The sequence below is a fragment of the Myotis yumanensis genome, unplaced genomic scaffold (genome assembly GCF_028538775.1).
Source record: "Myotis yumanensis isolate MYYU_CA2020_CCGP unplaced genomic scaffold, mMyoYum1.0.hap1 SCAF_6, whole genome shotgun sequence".
Classification (NCBI taxonomy): domain Eukaryota; kingdom Metazoa; phylum Chordata; class Mammalia; order Chiroptera; family Vespertilionidae; genus Myotis; species Myotis yumanensis.
The window spans coordinates 72,538,903-72,551,003 of NW_027223757.1; positions in this window are offsets into that span (position 1 = coordinate 72,538,903).

A 12,101-nucleotide genomic window follows, 5' to 3' on the forward strand; every position below is an offset into this window, starting at 1 on the left:
TAAGACATAAAATCCAACAGCATGGATGGAACTGGAGAGCATTATGCTAAGTGAAACAAGCCAGTCAGAGAAAGATAAATACCACATGATCTCACTCATTTATGGAATATAATTAACAACATAAACTAATGAACAAAAACAGATCCAGAGAATCTTCGATCAGACCATCAAACCTCAGAGAGAAGGTAGGGGAAGGTGGGGGTAAAGGGGAGAGATCAACCAAGCATATAGGCCTAACCAATGGACACAGACAACAGGGGGGTGAGGGCATGAGTGGGGGGGATAGAGGGTAACGTGGGGATAAGGACACATATGTAATAACTTAATAAAAAATTTTTTTAAAAGACATAAAATCTATGATTAGCAATTGAATAATTACTTGTTTATAAAAGATGACAAGTTATAACAGTTATTTTCTGCAAGTACATAATCTAAATTATATCCTATATAATAAAAGCCTAATATGCAAATCGACTGAACAACAGAACATCAATGGAATGACCGGTTCCTATGACACACACTGACCACCAGGAGGCAGACACTCAATGCAAGAGCTGCACCCAGCCCACAGGCCCCAGGAGAGCCAAGGCGGGTGCCAGTGGGGGACCCCCTGATCGCCCCACCAGTTGCCTCACAGATCGGCCCTGATTGCTGGCCAGGCCTAGGGACCCTACCCGTGCGCAAATTTCATGCACCAGGCCTCTAGTATGTTTATAAGAAGCTAACCACCATTCATGTGTAGAAAAGATCAAGGTCCCACAGCATAATTTAATACCAGGGTCTCAACCAGGGGGAAGAGAGGAATGGTTAACCACTGCTGTACAGAGCCACTGTGGTTGAGGAATGGAAAAGGGTGTCCGTATGGAGAAAAGACTAAGCACCCCTTGTTTGTATCCCTCATGTGGAACTGCCTGTTAAGTGGTCTACTTCTATTTTCTCAGCGTATACTCACCAGAAAGATAACCCTTCCTTTCTGATGAAGCAGAGAAGACACAATAGTGAAGAAGCAGGGCCCTCCAATCATCCAAACACTCTCTAAATGAGTGGTTCTCAACCTTCCTAATGCCTCGACACTTTAATACAGTTCCTCATGTTGTGGTGACCCCCAACCATAAAATTATTTTCATTTCTACTTCATAACGTAATTTTGCTACTGTAATGAATCTCAATGTAAATATCTGATATGCAGGATGTATTTTCATTGTTACAAATTGAACATAATTAAAGCATAGTGATTAATCACAAAAACAATATGTAATTATATATGTGTTTTCCGATGGTCTTAGGTGACCCCTGTGAAAGGGTCGTTCGACACCCAAAAGGTTCGTGACCCACAGGTTGAGAACTGCTGCTCTAAATAGATGCTACATCCTGTTTAAAAGTTCCTACAGCCCCTTGTCAATCCTTCTTCAGATGAATTATTCTTCCATCAATACAAAAAGAGGCATTTTTTAAATTCAATAATTAAAAACTTCTCAAATGACTCCTGAACATAAACCCATGTCCCTCAGATACCTCTTTTTATGGCATACCAAAGCAAACTAATAATCTCCCCGCCCCCACGCCCCCCTTTCCTGCTCCTCTTCTGGCTATCCCCACCTCCACTTGATTCAGCCACCACCACTACTAGAGCCCTTAACATACTGAACTATAATTATTTTGCATCTCTGCTTCCATGTACTAGAATACAATTTCATAAAAGATGAGAATTACAATATTCATTTCAAAATCACTACCACCTGGAATAGAGTAGACTCAATAAATATGAATTGTCCAGTAAATAAATGAATAGCAAACCCTCAATAAATATCTACTTATATAAAAACCATGGGTGGTGCTCATCACGACCACAACCGCCGCAACCAAGCAGAGGGAAGTCAGTCCTGCAGGGGTTGTCTTAATGGCTATGCCCTCCCCCAAGCTGTTTCCCAGAGCTGTTTCCTGTAAGGGAAGGGTTTGAGGCAGGAACCCGCCCTGGAAGATGGAGGCATATCTTTCTAAAGTGTGCCACGCCAGCACGCCCAGGAGTGAACCTGAGTGGGGGCGGCTGAAAGGCTTAAAAAAGACAAGAGAATGAAAGCCGAGTCTCAGTGGGAGGCTGCTTTTCTGAGAGACAGTGACCACGCCCACAGCCATGCCTTTATTTTATAGCAGATGCTACGAGGCAAAGTAATGGCGTCACCAAGATGTTTACAACATTCTCATGGGTTTCAATCCTACTCAACTACATGTACCTGAACTCTATCAGGCCTACATCACTCAGGCACAAGGGGCCATGTGTTCGAACCATAGGTTCAAGCTTACAACTACAGCTGTTGGCTATAATTGTGCTGGAAGGGCCCTGCCCTCCAAGCTGGGACTTGCACATGGCAATTAATTCCCTTTTTTAAAAAAAATATATTTTATTGATTTTTTAGAGAGAGGGATAGGGAGTTAGAAACATCGATGAGAGAGAAACATTGATCAGCTGCCTCCTGCACACTCCCCACTGGGGATGTGCCCGCAACCAAGGTACATGCCCTTGACCAGTATCGAACCCAGGACCCTTGAGTCCACAGACTGATGCTCTATCCACTGAGCCAAACCGGTTAGGGCAGTGGTCAGCAAACTCATTAGTCAACAGAGCCAAATATCAACAGTACAACAATTGAAATTTCTTTTGAGAGCCAAATTTTTTAAACTTAAACTATATAGGTAGGAACATTGTTATTAACTTAATTAGGGTACTCCTAAGGCTTAGGAAGAGCCACACTCAAGGGGCCAAAGAGCCACATGTGGCTCGAGAGCCACAGTTTGCCGACCACGGGGTTAGGGCAATTAATTTCCTTTTAATGTGCACGAATTTCGTGCACCGGGCTACTAGTCTATTTATATAAAAACCCTGGGTGTAACATCATGACCGAGGCTCGACCAACTGGAAGGAAATCAGTCCTGCAGGTGTCATTTTTATATCATGCCTCTGTTGTTGTTATATCCTTTTGTTACTGTTTATTAATAAATTTATATATTATTTTCATATACATTTTACTAATTTCCTTTAATCTCTCACACTTCTATTATAGAGAAAGGGCAAATAACAATATTAAAATATTTCCTCTAATTAATTCCCTTTTAATGTGCACGAATTTCATGCACCAGGCTACTAGTTTGTTAAATAATTGCTTAATAAAGGAAATATATTAGCACACTCATTCTCACAAAGTATAAGTGAGATCCTCAAGAATATGTAAATTCTAATTCAAATATCACTCACATTTAACTCTATCGAAAGCAAAGTTTTCAAACTCTATCAGAGATATGTTTTTAGTAGGTGGCTGCAGGTAAAACTGAAGGCTGTGAGAATAGCAAGCATTCCTCTGAGCGCCTGCCAACTTCCGTTTCCTCCTTTTTGCTCCTTGAAATTCCATCTTGTTACCCTTATCAGGAAGCACCTAAAAAGGTTGAAATGATGGAAGTGGAGTTGAAAACAATTAACCAAAAACATAAACAAAAATAATAATATGTCTACACGCAGAGAAAAAACAAACAGCGAAGTTCAAGGGCATACACCAAAGGTTAAGAGTGGCTATCCCTGGGCGATGTCTTTCTGTATTTTCCACATTTTCTACAATACACCTTGTAAATGGTTGAGGGTGGGGGCCGGGCTGCTAGGGAAGACGCAGGTGGTGATGCTAACTTCCAGCAACATGAGAGCCAGGTGCTGCTGCTGCTCACTGGAAGTCCGCGCACCTGATCTTCGCTGCCCGGGGTTTAGAGGAGGTTTCCTAAGGGCTGCGATCCTGAGCTCCTTGGAAAGCGCGGTAGGTTCTAACTAGTAAGAAACTTCCTGGACCGGATCCAATTACAGTACTTCCTATCTTAATGACCCGGGGAAACAGAACTGTTTTTGAATCCAGTCTTTCAGAACTCCTTTTAGGGAGCATCCACACGTTCCCTATAAAAATCCCCGCCCACCCCCGACTCGGGAGCCTGAGTCTCAGCCCCAAACAACCGACACCCGAGCCAGATCAATCCCTCCGCTCCCATCGCCCACAAAGAGCTCTTGTACTGGGCTGCAGTGCTGTCTGTTCCTAAAACACATAGATAGGAAGGTACTGAGACATCAGGCCAGGCCTTGAGATATGGTCTCATGGCCCCTTCCCAGCACACAGGCCTTCTTTCTCAGAAGGCCCGGAAGTCTCATTCCAAATTTGGGAGACAAAGGACTGGAAAAGTATAAATAAAGAGAGTTTCCTCCATATTGGGGGCCCAGAATTTGAAAGACACATTTTTCTCTGGGCCTCCACAGAATTTAGTAATAAAATGTAACTCCTGTAGTCAGCGCTGCAGTTCAGCCTCTGCTTCGGCAGGGTGCTGTAACTATGGTCGCTGGCCAGCTCAATAAATCCTCGCTCGCTGTTTAAGACCTAATTGGAGTCGGTGGTCTTATTCTCGCGAATGTTGGTCCACAACACTCTCCCTTCTGTCTCCACCTGCAAGTCTGAACACCAGACTGCCGTGGGTTCTAAAGCCACGGGAGCTGCTCTTACCTGCAACCACTCCGAAAGCCAGGAAACGCCAACGCTGACAGCTGCCTTTTCCTGGTGGCGGGAGATTTCACTTAACAGGAAGTGGAAGTCCCGCCCCGAATGTCCCGGTGTCTGCGCCCACCTGGATGCCTGCGGGCGAGGGGGCGGGGGGGGGGGGGGGGTGGTAGCTCTTGGCGGTGGACGCTGGGGTGCGGGATGCTGGCGGCACAGGTTTCCGCGGCCCGAGAGGGTGGCCCCGAGGACTCCGGGGACGCGGCGAAGATCCCAGGGGATGACATTGTGGCGCTCTGACCCGCAGGGCTGGCGCCCGTCACTCTCGATCGGGGAGGTTAAAGAAGAGGCCTTTACTGACTTCATTTATTGCACCTGGACCACTATGAGGAGCTCTAGTTCGGCTGCATTTTTTTAAGAATTTTGCATTTTTCAATTACAGTTTACATTCGATATTGACTTTTATCAGTTCCAGGTGTGCAGAATCGTGGTTAGACAATCTTAGACTTTACAAAGTGTCCCCCTCCCCCCACCCCAGAAGCTCTGATTTTTCTTGTTTAATCTTTCAAGTAAGTGGTATTACTCCATTTTACGGATGAGAAGACAGTACCTTGAAGATGACTGTTCGTTTGCCCATCTATGTACAGTGCGTATTTTGTTTTTTGTGAGAAGGCAAGCCCCATCACGTTAGATTCTACCTTTAGTTCACTACCCTCCACCCCAGCTCCGCCCCAACGCCTGGCGCACAGTGAGCGAGCAGAAAAACATCTGGAATTAGAATGAGTAAGTGAGTGCGCACACAGACAGAAGTCGCTCTGGGATCTACAGAAATTAGAAGAAGGCGGGCTCACGGGGGAGAAGCAGGTGTGGAAGAGGTGGGGCTCCTGGGGAGAAAGTGGATCTCGGACTGCGGATCAGTGGAAGCGGCGGGTGGGAGCCACACAGGCTCTGCAGTCTGCAGGGTTTTCAAGAGCTGGAAAGAAAGCACACGTGTGTCCTCTAGGGGGCGTGTCTCACCAACAAAAGTGGGGTTAGTCTGTTGGAGGTGAAGAACGCTTGAAACGTTCAAGTTTTCAGAAATGCAAAGTATAATGAAACAGTATCAAGCTTCAAAGGACCTAGCCCAGCCAGCATGGACCAGATTGTGGCTGGCACTGACTTTGTGCCAGGATGTGTTCTAAGTGCCTTACATGCTAACTCATCATATTCTCATAACCATATGAGGTCGGTTCTATTATTAACTCATTTTACAGATGAGGAAAACTAAAATGAAGTAACTTCAAATCACATAATAACTGACAGCCAAATTCAATGTCAGAGAGATTGTCTCCAAGCACCAAGGCGCAAACCACCACACACCCTACTAGTAGACAGCTGTACGTCAACTTTAATTCCTTCCTCCCTGTATTAGACACATAATTTACCCATCACCTAGTCCCCTGGTCGGCAAACCGCAGCTCGCGAGCCACATGTGGCTCTTTGGCCCTTTGAGTGTGGCTCTTCCACAAAATACCACATGTGAGCGCACACAGTGCGATTGAAACTTCGTGGCCCATGCGCAGAAGCCTCCCTTGTTCTCTCCCCCTTGTCCTCTCCCTTCTCCTCTCCATGCCCTTGACCTGAATCAAACCTGGAACCCTTTAGTCCGCAGGCCAACACTCTATCCACTAAGCCACACCAGTCAGGGCTGTTTTGAAGGAAGATAAAACAACCTCAGAAAGAATTGTTTTCAATTTTCAATTGACGGGTTATTTTAAAGCAAATAGATGAACCTGGTGAAAGGGAGATAGGAAGAAAGAGAGTGAGGAGGGAGTGTGGGAAAGAAAGGCTTTGTAATGACTTCCATGTGAGGACAGCCTGGAACCCCTTTCTCCAACCTTCCATCCTTTCTTTCACTTTATGGTTGGAACACATCATAATTCCCCAACTTGTACACTATTTCAAGCCTCTGGGGTCTTACTTGGACTGCTCTGTGTCCAAGAAGAGTTCTTTTTCCCTCCTTTTGGTACGGATTCAAAACCCTCTGCCTTTCTCCTGTCTTTCTTGCAGCGGTTCTCAACCTGTGGGTCGCGACCCTTTCACAGGGGTCGCCTAAGACCATCGGAAAACTCATATATAATTTCATATTGTTTTGTGATTAGTGACTATGCTTTAATTATGTTCAATTTGTAACAATGAAATTGGGAGTCAACCGCAACATGAGGAACTGTATTAAAGGGTCGCAGCATTAGGAAGGTTGAGAACCACTAGGGAAAAAGAAGAGGAGTAGATCTCTGACTGGTTTGGCTCAGTGGATAGGGCGTCAGGCTGCAGACTGAAGGGTCCCAGGTTCGATTCTGGTCAAGGGCATGTACTCTAGGAGAGTCTTTCTAATTACCTTTTCCTGTCTGTGTGAGGTACCCTCCCCTGGGGCCCAGTGCTATCCTGTGCTTATCTCTGTCATGGTTCTAGTCATATTGGATGGACATAATCACTCTGATCCTCTTTTCTAATTAGATTGTGGACTCCTCAAGGACAGCAAGGTCTCTTACTCATTTTTTAAAAAATATATTTTCTATTGATTTCAGAGAGGAAGGGAGAGGGCGAGAGAGATAGAAACATCACTGATGAGAATCATTGATTGGCCGCCTCCTGCATGCCCTCTACTGGGGATCGAGCCTGCAACCCAGGCATGTACCCTTGACTGGAATTGAACCCAGGACCCTTTATTCTGCAAGCCAATGCTCTATCCACTTAGCCCAGTGGTCGGCAAACTCATTAGTCAACAGAGCCAAATATCAACAGTACAATGACTGAAATTTCTTTTGAGAGCCAAATTTTTTAAAGTTAAACTATATAGGTAGGTACACTGTTATAACTTAATTAGGGTACTCCTAAGCTGGCCTTTGCTAAAAACGTCCTTAATCTGAGGTACGTTCGCTGAGGTCGACCCCTTCCAACTCTCCCATCCACACTCGTCTTGTATACTTGTTTCGTCTATCTCCTTTCGTTCATCCTCTCTATATGTTCAAACCATCTCAACATACCTTTCTCAATCCTCGACACTACATCTTCTTTCGATCCACAACGTTCCCTAAAATTAACTTAATAAACTTTAGTTAAATTTTTAAGTCTTAAACTATAGGTACGTTGAATAAAACTTGATATCATACTTAATAACGATATTATTTATTGATAAAATTTAATTCCTTACAATTTACCTTACAATATCCATGAAATTAAATCATGACAATGACTGACAAACACTAATGTGAACAATGGCCTTGCATCTCCTTGGAAAGTTTGGGTAAGTCAGGTTTGTATGTTGTTGTTTCTAATTTTAGGCATGATTCCAGGTTCTCATCAATAAGAAGACTTCTCAATTTACTCTTGATAAGGTTCATGCTTGAAAATTATTGTTCGCATAAATATGTAGACTCGAATAAGGAAAGAAGAGCAAACGCTAGTTTTTTCAGTTGATTATATGAGTCAGGAATACTATTCCAAGTGTTAAAAATCAACATATCTTCCTTCTCCAGGTCTTTCAAAGCAGACCACTTGTGCTGTGAACTAAGTTCACATTTGTTTTTCTCCAATATTTCTATATCAGCACAAAGACGTTCAAATTTTGAGCTTCGCAGTTCTTTGTTTTTTAAATCCAGCAATTGCATTTCAAAGTTGCCAATGTCGCCCTAGCCGGTTTGGCTCATTGGATAGAGCGTCGGCCTGAGGACTGAAGAGTCCCGGGTTCGATTCCAGTCAAGGGCATGTACCTTGGTTACAGGCACATCCCCAGTAGGGGGTGTGCAGGAGGCAGCTGATCGATGCTTCTCTCTCATCAATGTTTCTAACTCTCTATCCCTGTCCCTCCCTCTCTGTAAAAAATCAATAAAATATATATTTAAAAAGTTGCCAATGTCAATATTAAAGGGAGAAAAATTTAATTCTGTTACAGTAGCATTGACAGGTTTTTTAACAAAGGCTAACGTCGCTTTGCTGTTTCTGAATTCCTGAAACCTGTTGAGAAAAAGCTTCCCTCATATTTAAAAGAGTTGTTTTGAAATAGCAAATGTCAATATCAGAATTACTTTCTTGGTGATGTTTCAACAGGCTTGGAAAGTGAATCAAAGTTTCTCTTTCAAAATCTTGAGCAAAAAGAGATAATTTGTTTTCGAATGAAATAACTTCTTCGAACATCGAAAAAACTGTGTTTCCTTTCCCCTGTAGTTTACGATTAAGCTGATTTAGATGAGACGTAACGTCTACCATGAAATAAAATTTTTGGATCCACTGATCGTTTGTTAGTTCCGGATAGTGAACACCCTTCTCAAGGAGAAATGCTTTAATTTCTGTTAATAAGGAAGTGAAACATTTCAAAACATTTCCTCTTGATAACCAATATACCTTGTTATGCAGCAGCAGATCTGCGTACTCACTTTCCATTTCAACTAAAAATTCTTTAAATTGGTGATGATTAAGAGCTTTAGCTATAATGGAGTTGATAATCTTAATCACCAATTCCATAACTTTGCAAATTTCTTCTGGAAATGTCTGCGCACAAAGGGTTTCTTGATGAATGATGCAATGGTAAGTAAGTATCTCGTGATTAATTTTTTCTTTCAAAATAGCAACAAACCCGTTTCTTACGCTGGTCATACTTTTTGACTCGTCTGTTGAAATTGAGACAATTTTATCGAGTGGAATATGATGTTTTTCAATGCACTCAATTACAGCATTTGCTATATCCTCTCCACGTGTTTGATCTTTTTAGTGGCAATAATGCTAAAAGTTCTTCTTTAGGACCTGTAGATGAAATAAATCGTACAAAAAGTGAAACTTGTGCTGTATCATTTATGTCACAAGACTCGTCAACTGCTATTGATAAAGCTGAAACCAATTTAAGATCTTCGACTTGCTGGTTGGTTATATTCAAAGACATTTTGACTGTTCTTTCACTGTTTCAGCAGACAATGGTAACTCTTTAATTTTTTTTAGAATATCTGCTTTGTTCTTAAAATCCCAAAATAGCTCTTCGGATGCATTTATAAAACAAGTTTTTATATATTCGCCGTCTGTATATGGTTTTCCTCTCTTAGCAATCTCTTGACTAACCACAAAACTTGCAATATTAATATTGTTGGAAGATTGCATCCAGTAATTAAATACAGAACTTGATTTTTCTTGACTCTTCTGAAGTTCCTCAACTGCTTTCTTCCTTGCATCACCGACAGGATATTTAGTACTAAATGACACATGTTTAGTTGTAAAGTGTCTCTCCAAATTTGATTTCTTGTTATGCGCCGATTTTTCCTGACAAATAAGACAGGTCAGAAGGCCATTTAAGTTTTGAATAAACATGAAAGTCTCGGTCCATTCAACTTTAAATTCATGGTTTTCATCTCCCATTTTTCTTTGCTTCTTCTTTGTAGCCATGTCAAACAGGGCACCTAAAAAAATGTTTCATTTTATAATAATAAAGCCACCAACACAAAAAAATTACAATTTTTAAATCGATGACAAAAATACCTGTAGGATTTGCAGCTGGTTGGAAAAATACAGGTAACTTTATGCTTCGAGTAGGTACTTTTGTCACCCGTGCTCGATTTGCGGACGCAACTAGCACTAACCACTGCACATGAGACTGCTGACTGACTGGCTCACTCAACTCCGGCATGAATAGCGCGTGCCTCCCCTGCACTGCGTATCCTGCAGCCCGCCTGCACCACGTCTCCCTTCACTCGACCGACCGACACCCCCCACTTCTTCTAACGCCACTTCTTCAAAATAGACTCGCTCAGGCCGAAAACCGACTTCTGCGCATGGGCCACGAAGTTTCAATCGTACTGTACCTGCGCGCCCACACGCGGTATTTTGTGGAAGAGCCACACTCAAGGGGCCAAAGAGCCGCATGTGGCTTGCGAGCCGTGGTTTGCCGACCACCACACTAGATCACGATAAGCATCTCAAAAACAGGAACCGCTGTGTTGTTCATCTTTGTAATCCCAGCGTCTGGCACTCCGTGGGCCCTCAACGAATATTTGTTATACTGAATTGACATAAAATATGAGAGACGTATGAGAAAAGTGATGGGCTCAGCTTGACATTTCAACAGATGGTTTGAATCAAATATGACTCCAACCTATAAAACCTCAAGTCCTCATCGGAAAACTTCATCCACATTCCTTCCAGAATGACTTGGCTCCCCAGTTTATCCTGTAATAAAGCACCGAGTACCTTCTCAGATGGAATTCCCATGAATCATCAGTGCTCAGTTCAGTGCCTGCCCTGGGCATCCCCCGGCTGCAGACAGAGTCCCACTGAGGACGCCTAAGCTCTAGATCCTGCCAGCTCGGCTCGCCATGGAAAGCAGGACGGGGGACATTTCCAGCAGGACAGCTGACCCAATGAGATTAATGTAAAGTGAGCCAACCACTGGTCCCTCCGCCTTTCCCATTTCACTGCCCATCGCTGGGACATGGCTGGGGAAGAAACCTTAAGGAAACTTCATTCTTTCTCCCTTGGCTTCAGGTTGCTTTTATCAATCTAGCATCAAGGAGCAAGAGAACTAGAGAAAAAGCATATTCTTAAAGGAAAGGACAGGGATGTATAGTTATCTTTTAATATATCATGTGATTTATGCCAGAAATACTAACTGAGCACCTACTAAGTGCCAGGCAATGTTTTCTATGGGGAGGATACAGAAAGGATGAAATAGACCCAAGTTTTTGACCTCATAAACCTTATATTCTAGTGGGAGAGATAATAAATAAGAGAAGTATATATATTATGTTAAATAATAATTTCTAAACAGAAAAAAATAAAGCAGAGAAGGAGGATATAAAGTATTTGGAAGAGACATTGAAATTTTAGGAAGGATGGCCAGGAAAGGCTGACTAAAAATATGACCATGAAGGAGAGACCAGAAGAAAATTAGTGACTTAGTAATGTGTATCTTTAGGAGAATAGCATTTCAGGTAGATGAAAGGCTTGTCATAATTACATAGTAGTTAAGACAATGCAATATTGGCATAAGAATAGACAAATCAACCAATGGAACAGAATAGAGAACCCAGAAATGGACCCATACCTATGAAGAAGCCTGGTATATGACAAATCAATGGAGGGAAAAATGGACATTTCTAAATGGTGCTGGGACAGTTGGCTTCCTATATGAGGGAAAATGTATTTCCTACCTCCCGCTATAAACAAAAATCAATTCCAGATGACTTAATGACTTACATATGAACGGCAAAACTTTAAGAATTTAGAACAAATATACAGATGGTCTTGATATAGCAAAGAATTTCTTAAATAAGACATTAAGAAAAAGCGCAAGCAGTTCTGGACATGGATGACGGTGGTAGTTGCACACAGTGTGAATATCCTTAATGCCACTTAATGAACTGTGCACTCTAAATGATTAAAATAAGTTTTGTGTAATATACATCAATTTTTCTTAAAAAGCACATAAGATACATTTTTAATGAGCCACAAATTGGGAAAAGAAAGTTGTCAGCTATAATTAACACAGTTTTGGTATCAGAAGATACCAAATAGGAGAAAAAGATAAAAACACAATAGAAAAGGGGTGGGGGAACCTAA